Source organism: Lolium rigidum, chromosome 3 (genome assembly GCF_022539505.1).
Source record: "Lolium rigidum isolate FL_2022 chromosome 3, APGP_CSIRO_Lrig_0.1, whole genome shotgun sequence".
NCBI classification, from domain to species: Eukaryota; Viridiplantae; Streptophyta; class Magnoliopsida; order Poales; family Poaceae; genus Lolium; species Lolium rigidum.
This window is the reverse complement of record NC_061510.1, coordinates 269,367,350-269,377,939: the sequence shown is the minus strand read 5'-3', so window position 1 is coordinate 269,377,939 and position 10,590 is coordinate 269,367,350.

Genomic DNA, 10,590 nt, shown 5'->3' with positions numbered 1-10,590 from the left:
TGTTATTGTAATCCTTGAGCATTTTTTCCTGTTATCTCTACTATATTAAATGGCTAGAGGTGGTGTCCCATGGTACGTCCTATCCTCCCACCTGGAATCTCCCACGTCGGTGTCTCCCCTCCGCGCACGAAAATTCGGCAACCTCCCTCTGAACGGCGTCCCGAAGAAAAAACCGCAATCAGATTATCGAACAACCTCTCGAGCGGTTGCCATTGCAAGCTTGCAATCCCCCAACATCCATCCCCGCCGGCCGCCGCCACAACACCCCAGCAGTCCAGCACCGGCCGCCACTGCAGCAATCCCGGCGCCGCTCGCCGCCTCTCGCGCCCCGGTGATCCAAGAGCCCCCCCCCCCCCCCCCCATCAACACTGCTGCACCAACAATCCCCACCGGTGGCGCGCTGTACCCGTGGAGGTCTCCCCCCTGAAACCGGCATTGTCGCCCCACCGGTGAGGCCACGGTTTCCCCACACGAAGACCCATGGATGCCGTCGTCCTTTCTCCACGCGAATAACCCAGCCGCCGCCGCGGCTGCAGCCTCTCCACGAGCCTGCGCTCCCAGCGCGCCACCACGAGACCGCCAGAAGCTGCTCTTCATAATCTGCAGGAACGGGGTTATCATCATTCACACACGCATCTGGTCAGTAAGTTCATACTTGCCCCAAGCTGTCCATATATGGTTGAAAAGTACTTGCTGGTTCCGGGCAGTGCAAGACGTTTATCAGGTCACATGGTTTTTGCAGGGAGAGGAACGATAAGAACGGGAGATCATTCACTAATCATGACTAATATTTTGTCTTCCAAAGCGAGCAGGCATGCCCAGATTTTCGACTCACACGAGATCCAGATTTTCAACACGCATGTCCAGCACAGTTTATACAGTGCGTCCCCGCGTGTATGTTTTTTTTTCATATCTTGCTGGTAGCACCTATTTATTTTCTGACAAAATTAACGCATATTTGTGGTTGCATGTTGTCCTTCCTGTTCATATCTTGTAGAAAGGATTACATATCACTGTTAGATTGGAAGACTGAGATGAGGTCTGAATTTGTAACCTCTATTTTCTACCCATTGGCAGCGGCCTGGACAGGGAGGTTGGAGTTTTTGCTCATTCTATTTGGAGACAACAATTCCAAGTGGTGGTAACAATTAGTTGTACACTATATCATTCCATTATGAAATCGTTAATCCTGTGTGCATATTTTTGTTTTAGTTGGCAGCTATATGATCGCTTCAATGCCCTTACCGACTAGGAATTTTCAGAATACTAACTATCAACAAACTAGATGCTTTGGTGGTGATTTAGGGTTGTAGATCTTTTTTACTTTTGGACTCGGCGTGCAACAACATAGTGAGTACATGCCAATTGTAAGTCCTGTCAATATTTACTGAAGGGAATATTCACAAGGAGATAATTAAATGCTAGCTGAGGTAAACTGAATTGGTATTTTGTAATGATATCTTGGGAGAACCTTTAGAAGCATCACTTCTTTTAAGACATGCAGAATTTATGTTTTAAATCACTTTGTGATGGCGATCTATTGATCTAATAAGTTAGCCATGCAGACAAATTCTTAATCTATTCTGGAACTTGTCATCAGCTGAAAAGCCGGTTCATTAGTACCAGCCTTATGTTTAACTTTGCTGGGGGAATAAGTGCGTCTGAAATTCTTTCAGTGGAGTTCCAGTCACAACTTCCCTTACTAGAGTTTATGTTTTGATACTGTATGTAGTTTTAGTAGGGAGGCAACCAAAGGAGAGAAGTAAATGTCAATGTGAATACTGTGCCACCAGGATACTTTGATAGCTGCACCAGACCATTTATCTTTGGACCTTGCTGATAGAAAATATAGTAGAAATATATATTGTTCAGGTACTACTGAATTTTTCTAACTTGTGGGAACACTTCAGTTACTTTTTCCATGATGCAGTACTTGTAGACAATTCGATCCCTGTGCTAGCATGACGACGTCAATTATTTCGATTTAGTTGTGTATGCTTCCTCAGTTTTGTGTTATTGGAAGTGAAGTGGTTAATTCAAAGTTTTCTATCAGCAGGCATCCCTATTATTTTCTGCTATAAACTAAGTTCCAGTGCCATAAAACATCTATTATTGAAATACCTACAGTTTGAGCAAGCCACCGCTACCTAGGAAAAGGTGCGGACATGCGGTTATCGGTTCCAGTTTTCTCATCTTTCTATGCATACCTAGACTATCCACCAGTTTAGGGATCTAAAAAGGTGACATATGGAGATCAATTGACTGTAGTGTGTTGTTGGTCCCCTCATTAGATAGCAGTAGGACTGAAAATGTGGTGCTCTGTTCTTGTATTGTGCCATATTTAGTTATGTACTTTTGTAAGGCTCATATGCATCTGTTTTAGCCTTTGAACAGGGAAGCTGAACTTTTCAACGATCAGGCTAGAAGGTCCGAAGCCGAATAGCAAAACTCTGATTCTTTTTCAATTGGTGAGCTCCTGGAATGATTTTCTTACTGCTAATTGAATTTGCTTCTTGCAGCAAATTACTTCTAAATAAATATCATTAAAAATACTTCAAAATGGGTAGCATCCTCACAAACTGTCTGACTATTAGTACTGAATTTCACTGATGTCACTTCACTATTCTTGATATTGCTCCATGTTGGTAGTGATGTACTGAATTGTGCACTGTCACTTATGGTCACATGAGACATTATGGCATCTATGTTACTTCATGGAGTTATAGGTGAACCAAGTGCCCTCAGTTTATATACTGGCAATTAATTTCTAGATGAATAAAAGCGAATTTTTTGTGTGCCTCAAGTCTGCTTAACACGGATGCTTATATTCATGGCTCTATTTAACTTAAAATCATACTCTGGTTTAGATATGTTTGGATGACATGTACCATAGTATAAGTGAATGTTAAATGATACGAGTCCCTTCACATAGCTTCCGTGGCAATTTAGATTTGACTTAACTTTGTGCATCATCTTACACTGAATATGTCTACTGCAGATGTGACCAATAAAGTAAATGCACTAATGTATGTTCCTTTTGTCATGCTTAATATACAAGAGGCACCAGCAGGGATATTTTGTGATGGAGCAACGAGAAGTAGATGGAAAACGACTCAGGTGCCTCGTGGTTCCTTGTCTCTACTTTTTTATTTTGACTTTGCCCTTCGTAAGTTCAGATTCATTTGTTAAAGCTGGCTGCAAGTATCATTTTCTTTAAATTATCCTGCACTTGTGCATTTCATATATCAGATACAAGGAATCTCCTCTCGCGTTGGCGGCGGCAGCTAAGGGCATGCGATGGCCGGAAGATGGGCGGGCCTGAGGACGATGGCCGACGGCGGCTCTCCTCTCTCCTTCCATCTGCTCAATGCTTGCTATCTATTGTCCTATCTCTATCTCTATTTGATTTCTTTGTTGTGGTAGTAGTCTCGTAAGGTTGATAAATAACAGTAGCAAAGATGTTGATGGCATGTATTTATTTTCTGTTATTTTTTTGTATTTATCTGTGCAAACTGAAAGCTAATTATGAGATACTAGTTGAATGCACGTGCGTTGCCACGGTCAATTAAATATACATATCTAATAAAGTTACTATAGGAATTCAAATCTTCAAATTCAATAGATTATGAACGCATAAATATATTCAGGCGATTCCAACTAAGTACTTTTCATGGATATAATTTTGATTGGACGCTCTCCAGTGATCGCTCTCATTAGAAACAGGTTGCTCACAAAGTTCTAGATATTTAGTGACCACAAATTTTGGTTACAAAAAAACCATGATTCTGCAAAAAAAACATACAACATACAGTAGTGGCAAATGCAATGTTGGAAAGGCTAGATAATGTACAACTCCATATCTGTGTCAGCTTCTAATAGATCATTATTCAATACAAAATCATAAATTTTTAATTACCATGTATTAGACAACGCTTTACTTATTGAAGAAACAGAAATCAGCGATGGTGAATTGTGATTGTCACTGAAGATCGCTAGCAAGAGGATATCAAATTAACAGAACCCATTGTAGTGCAGTCTGAATCTCATCGTCTTGAAACATCTTCAATAAAGAATTATTGTTCCATATATCTTTTTGAGAAGTCAAGTAGCTTTCTCTAATTTCATAAAGAAAATCAATAACATATTGCATACTTCAATCTCGGGCGTAATTTGCAGAAACATGTACATGTTTCTGCAAATTACGCCCGAGATTGAAGTATGCAATATGTTATTGATTTTCTTTATGAAATTAGAGAAAGCTACTTGACTTCTCAAAAAGATATATGGAACAATAATTCTTTATTGAAGATGTTTCAAGACGATGAGATTCAGATCGCACTACAATGGGTTCTGTTAATTTGATATCCTCTTGCTAGCGATCTTCAGTGACAATCACAATTCACCATCGCTGATTTCTGTTTCTTCAATAAGTAAAGCGTTGTCTAATACATGGTAATTAAAAATTTATGATTTTGTATTGAATAATGATCTATTAGAAGCTGACACGAATATGGAGTTGTACATTATCTAGCCTTTCCAACATTGCATTTGCCACTACCGTATGTTGTATGTTTTTTTGCAGAATCATGGTTTTTGTGTAACCAAAATTTGTGGTCACTAAATATCTAGAACTTTGTGAGCAACCTGTTTCTAATGAGAGCGATCACTGGAGAGCGTCCAATCAAAATTATATCCATGAAAAGTACTTAGTTGGAATCGCCTGAATATATTTATGCGTTCATAATCTATTGAATTTGAAGATTTGAATTCCTATAGTAACTTTATTAGATATGTATATTTAATTGACCGTGGCAACGCACGTGCATTCAACTAGTTGCTATAGTTTGCAATCATTGTAACAAATTTTCAATGTAATGATTATTTTATCTTGCACTCGGCCTTAAACAGAACTACTAGTATGGTCTCACAATTTTTTTATCATTATACTATGCAAGATTTAGCGGTTGCCCCAAATTCAGAGCATCTCCACCGGCGGCCCGGCCTGATAGCGATTTGGGGGCCGGCGTCGTTTTATGGCTCGCACCGGTGCGCTCCAAACGGCGCCGGCCATTTTTCGAGCCCAGTAGAATCTCCGGCATCCCCGAGCCGGCCCCTTCGCCAGGGGCGCGAATCAGGCGCTCCGGGTGCCTCGCGGAACGACGGTTTTCGCTGGTGGAGGCGCCTTGTCAGCGAGAGGACGCGACGGTTCGCATCGACTGGCCACGACGCGGGAAGGTTGGTCGTCGGCGTTTAAATGGCCTCCCGCGCGGAAACCGAGGCAGCGACTGGCCACGAGGGCAGCGACTGGCCACGCGGCGTCCAGTCGCCGTAAATGTGGGTAGTTGCCACCGCTAGATATATAGGACGTACGCCGTCCACCACCGCCGCTCCATTCTCTACTCTCCACATCAAGATGCCGCGCCGTCTGAAGACCACCTACTCGATGCTTGGCCTCAACGGCCGCGCGCTGCCTCCACCACCACGGCGGCCGCAGCCGGAGCCGGAGCCGGAGCTGCAGGCCGACGACGAGCACAGCTCCGACGAGGACGAGGACCCACGGTTCGAGTCCTGGCACGATGTCTACGTAGCAGAAGCGGAAGCAGAGGCGGCGGATCGAGGAGTCAGCGCAGTCGGGCGAGCCGCCGCAGGCCCCCACCGACCCGGAGCAGGCGGCGATCCTCGCGTCGCTGAACGCACAACGATACCAGCGGTTGAGGGAGGAGGAGCGCGAGTTCGTCAACGACGCGAACCTCGAGCACGTCCTCGAGATATCGCGCCGGCCGAGCGGTCACGGAGGAGGCGGGACGCCGCCTCAAGGAGGCGGAGCGACGAAGCTCGCGAGCTCAACGCTCATCGCCACCAGGACGAGTTCGCTCGCCAGCAGGCGAGGCGCGCCGAGATCGAAGCTTCTCGGGAAAGGCTGGAAGCGCGGGGACAGCGCCGCCGGCCGCCATGCTCCACCGCCAGATGCGCGAAGCAACGAAGGAGAAGCGGGCACGAAAGCGGGCGGCAATGGCTAAGAACAACGACGAGGCGGTGCCGTCGAGCGCCCCAACCGACGGCCCGTAGACCAGGATTAAGTTTAAGTTTAGTTATGTTTAAAGTCGAGCTACTTTGGTATAAATTTCGTATGATTTTGGGTTTTTAAATGTCAATTTTAATTTTAAAATGGCTGCCGTTTGGGGCCGCTGGTGTGGTGTGGGAGCAGCATCCCCAAATAGAGGATCATGGTAACAGAAATTGTCAACGTGATGATGATTTGATGTTGCACTCGACCTTGAACATAAGTACTAGTACGGTCTCACAATTTTTTTAATCATTATACTTTGCAACATTTAGCGCGGATGCGCCAAATTCGAGAGATAGATCATGATCATGGTAACAAATTTTCAACGTGATGATGATTTGATGTTGCACTCGGGCTTGAACAGAAGTACTACTACTGTCTCACAAATTCTTTATCATTATACTTTGCGAGATTTAGCGGATGCGCCAAATTCAGAGATAGATCATGATCATGGTAACACACTTTTCAATGTAATGATGATTTGATGTTGCACTCGACCTTGAACATAAGTCCTAGTACGGTCTCACAATTTTGTATCATTATACTTTGCAAGTTTTAGCGGATGCGCCCATTTTCAGAGGTAGATCATGATCATGGTAACAAATTTTAAACGTGATGATGATTTGATGTTGCACTCGACCATGAACAGAAGTACTACTACTTGTCTCACAATTTCTTTATCATTATACTTTGCCAGATTTAGCGGATGCGCCAAATTTAGAGATAGATCATGATCATGGTAACAAATTTTCAACGTGATGATGATTTGATGTTGCACTCGGGCTTGAACAGAAGTACTAGTACGGTCACTAATTTTTTTAGCATTATACTTTGCAACGAATGCACCAATTTCAGGTGCATGTCACCAGATCTGTGTCCGATGATGATCATGGTAGTAACCGATGTTCAACTTGATGATGATTTGATTTTACAGTCGGCCTTGAACAGAGGTACTAGTACGGTCTCACAATTTTTTATCATTATACTTGTACCTTAGCGAAATTCAAAATCTCATAGCGGCAAAACTTCCCGCCCACAAAATACAAAAATTTCACACGCTTCCAAATTCCGATTCTACCCCTGTGGAGATGACAGCAAAGTCGGTTGGTGGGGGGGTCTGGCCGTCATTTTTTGGATCACCACCTCCCTAGCCCCGGATACCCTCCCAAAAAAATTCATTTCCCTCAGTCTCTCATCTGAGACCACCCACCGGAACTTCTCAAGTCCCTCTCTCTACCACCTCCACGACCACCGCACCGGAACATCCCCGCCGGACTTCCCCGGCCTACCCGAGCCCTCGCGATCCTCGTCATCCGGCTGCCTGCCGGAGCCGCTTCATCGACGCCGTCATCAACCGGACCGGATCATCCCCGCCGAACCTCGAAACCATATGCTCATCCAGCTGTCTACCGCAGTCGCTTCAGCTGCGGCATCGTCCACCCCACCGGAGCCGCTTCGCCGGATCCGTCGTCCACCGCATCGGATCTTGCTCACCGACACCGCTGTGCATGAACCGGATCTGCTTCACCGGCGCCGTGCATGATCTAAACTCTTCTACTGTCGCTTTTCTATTGCTTGCCTGCAAGTTCTTGTTTAATCTTGGGGGAACTTGTTTGTGCTAACGACGCGCCGTTACGTTTTTGCAGATGAGATGAGTAATCATGAAGTGTAATGGCCGTCTCTCCAACCCCAAGTAGCACATGTAGCGTACTTCATCACCGGATCTATCAACCCCGGGAAGATCTGCTGTGACTCCCACGAGTGCTTCTCCTAATGTAAGTCCCTTGTTTTAGCGCCATGTTCGGGTTCAGATGCTTGTTTGTCTGAAGCTCTTTTAGTTCATTCCTAGCTATGACCGTAACACGTTGCTATTTTCTAGTTCATTGCTAACTTCAAGCGATTGAACATTTTGGTTTGCATTCCCTGCTCTGTAGATGTAGCCATCATAACTTCTATCTTGCTCATTCGTTGTTCATGCCAATCTTGTTCTCCCTGAACATGTTGGTTTGCATTCCCGGTACTACGGTGATGCCATTGTTATTTCTATCTACTTCGTCGTAAGCTAACAAATTAACTGCCTGCTATTAGTTCCTGCATGCTATCGCTCTGCCATCCTGCAGTACAAATTTATTTGAACTCGTCACAGCAGCTACTTCCATCATAATTTTGTACTGCCATCCGATTCTTCAAAAGCTGCAATATTAACTTGTTTCTCTTAATTGGCATGGCGCTCACATATAGAATTGTGAACATATTGGTGTGCATTCCCTTTTCTACAAGTTCAGATCCCACTATATTCCGTTTCTGGTCCATCCTAAGCCGTAGCATTAACTATCCTCTATGTGTTGCTCATTACAACTTTATATCCCGAAACAAATTGATTTGTTTCCCTTATCTACAAGTTTATCAGTGATGCCATTATAACTCCTATCTGTTTTATTCCTAGCTATTATAGTAACATCCTGCTATTATTTAGTTCATGGCCAATTTTAAGTAATTGCACATGTTGGTTCGCATTCCCTGCTCTATAGCTTTTGGCATCGTAACTTCTATATTTGGTTTACATTCCCTGCTCTGTAGATCTAGCCATCATAACTTTATCTTGCTCAGTTGTTGTTACAAAAATTATGGCCTGCTACTATGTTGTTTGTGCCAATTTTTTACTCCATGAACATGTTGGCTTGCATTCCCTGTACTACAGGTGATGCCATTGTTTTGTATCTAGTTCATTGTAAGCTAACAAAGTAAGGACTTAGTTTGGCATGCTATCACTCTGCTATCTAAGCCTGTAGTACAAATAAACTTGTCATATTACTAGATAATAATTTTGTGTGCCATCTTGTTCTTCAAAAGCTGCATTATCGACTTGTTTCTCTGACTTGGCATGACGCTCACATATGGAATGCTGAACATATTGGTTTGCATTCCCTCTTATACAAGTTCACAGGTGATCCCACTATATTCTGTATCTTGCTCAGTCGTCGTTACAAAATTTATAGCCTGCTACTATGTTGTTCATGCCAATTTTGTACTCCCTGAACATGTTGGTTTGCATGGGACTCGACAGTAGTAAGTCTGCTGTTTCATTCTAACATGCTCTGTTATATTGGCTGTTGGTATGCGGCATGCACTCTTTGTTTGCTTATTGTGCGCATTACAATGATCTTGTTATAACGACGAAATGATGAGTTCCAAATTCTTTGGCAAACAATATTGTAGTGTCTTTGCCTTTCCATTGTTCTTTGTCTTAACTTGTAATGTCTTTGTTTCGGATATAGGTGCTTGCATGGACAACTTAAAAGATTGCCGGATCGCTTCATTGTATTGCTAGGTTTAATTACCATTCAATTTCTCTGGGTTCTGTAATATTTTTTCCAATGCCTTGCAGCTGATGTAATATTTAGTTAGTTTTTATAGTTCTTTCGCGCATTTTTTCTTTGGTGCTTGTGGTAAGTGAGGCAATCCGACAGAAATCAATGCTGCGTAAATATTCTCAGTATCTAAATCACGAATTCCCATCCCTTAAACGGCCCAATTAAGCGAAATCACATATGTGCATGCCCGCAAAATCCTAAAGCGCATATTATGCCGGCATATAAACAGCAACTAAACGGGCTGGCCCACTTACTTCTTGGGCCAGCCCATTTGATTTACGGTGGACCCCACACTCTAATTGGGCTGGCCCACTTGCTTTAAGGTGGACCCCACCCACTACTGGGCCGGCCCACTAATTAGTTGGGCCAGCCCATTTGCTTTTGTGGTGGACCCCACATACTAAACGGGCCGGCCCTTCAAGAGGAAAGTGGGACCCACCTGTGTTTTTGGCCCGGCCCACTATCTTGTTGGGCCGGCCCACTTGCAATATGGTGGACCCCACATACTAATTGGGCCGGCCCTTTAACGGGAAAGTGGGGCCCACCGTGCTTTTGGCCGGCCCACTATCTTGTTGGGCCGGCCCACTTGCTATATGGTGGTCCCACATGGTAAATGGGCCGGCCCTTTAATAGGAAGGTGGGACCCACTGTGTTTTTGGCCGGCCCACTATCTTGTTGGGCCGGCCCACTTTCTATATGGTGGACCCCACATACCAAATGGCCGGCCCATTAACGGGAATGTGGGACCCACTGTGTTTTTGGCCGGCCCACTATCTTGTTGGGCCGGCCCACTTGCTATATGGTGGGCCCCACATACTAAATGGGTCGGCCCTTTAACAGGAAGGTGGGACCCACCTGTGTTTTTGGCCCGGCCCACTATCTTGTTGGGCCGGCCCACTTGCTATATGGTGGACCCCGCACACTAAATGGGCCGGCCCTTTAACAGGATAGTGGGACCCACCTGTGTTTTTGGCACGGCCCACTAGATTGTTGGGCCGGCCCCTTGCTATACGGTGGACCCCACACACTAAATGGGCCGGCCTTTTAACAGGAAAGTGGGACCCACCTGTGTTTTTGGCCCGGCCCACTTGCTTCTTGGGCCGGCCCGATTCTTCGTAAGGTGGACCCCACATGTTAAATGGGACGGCC